The 810-nt window shown below is 47.5% G+C and overlaps 1 non-coding gene across 1 annotated transcript; it reads right to left on the bottom strand.

Moving 5' to 3' along the window:
- Positions 1-401: 401 nt before the first annotated feature.
- On the bottom strand, positions 402-473 carry TRNAP-UGG. Its single transcript has one exon. It is a non-coding gene; the product is annotated as a tRNA-Pro (tRNA).
- Positions 474-810: the final 337 nt, after the last annotated feature.

The following is an 810-nucleotide window of genomic DNA, read 5'->3' as shown; positions in this document are numbered from 1 at the left end:
GATGGGTCCCAGGACTGAGCCCTGGGGGACCCACTCATCATGGTCCCCCATCCTGAAGATTCCCCACTAATAGTAACCCTCTGTTTTCAGTCCATCAGCCATGCCCCAACCCATCGGACAGTGCTTTGGTCTATCCCAAAACTCCTAAATTTCTCAACCAGGATATCATGGGGCACTTTGTCAAAGGCTTTGCTGAAATCCAGGTAAGCCACATCCACTGGATCTGCTCCATCTAGCCACCTCGAAACCTTGTTGTAGAATTCCACCAGGTTTGCCTGGCAGGACCTGTTTTTGCAACTTCCCTTCCCTTTCTAGGGACTCCAAAGCATTTCCTATTATGAGCCTTTCCACCCTCCAATCTTCTGGAACCTCAAAAATGGAGGCCAGTGGACATGAGTAAAGGGCTCGTCCGGGATTTGAACCCGGGACCTCTCGCACCCAAAGCGAGAATCATACCCCTAGACCAACGAGCCACTGCTGAAATGTTTAAAATATCCAAGTGCCCAATCTCCCCTCAGTGACTTCAAGGTGATGTGGCAAAGTACAGGAACAGTTTTGTTTAAAATGGAGCAGTCCTTAAACTGGACTGTCCAGCATGTTGCAAACCACCAAAGTCTGAATAGAATGAAAACTTATTTACTGTCCACCTAAAACTGAACAGGGATCAGACCTGTTTTAACCTCCCTTGGAAGGAATCCCACAATTGAGGGGGTACCACAGAAAAGGCTGTGTGTTGTATTTGCCCCAACCTAACATGCATTGGTATAGTCAAGGCTATGGTTTTCCCAGTTGTAATGTATGGCTGTGAAA

The sequence above is a fragment of the Varanus komodoensis genome, unplaced genomic scaffold (genome assembly GCF_004798865.1).
Source record: "Varanus komodoensis strain SLA01 unplaced genomic scaffold, ASM479886v1 scaffold22, whole genome shotgun sequence".
NCBI classification, from domain to species: Eukaryota; Metazoa; Chordata; class Lepidosauria; order Squamata; family Varanidae; genus Varanus; species Varanus komodoensis.
This window is presented reverse-complemented; position numbering and strand designations above follow the sequence as displayed.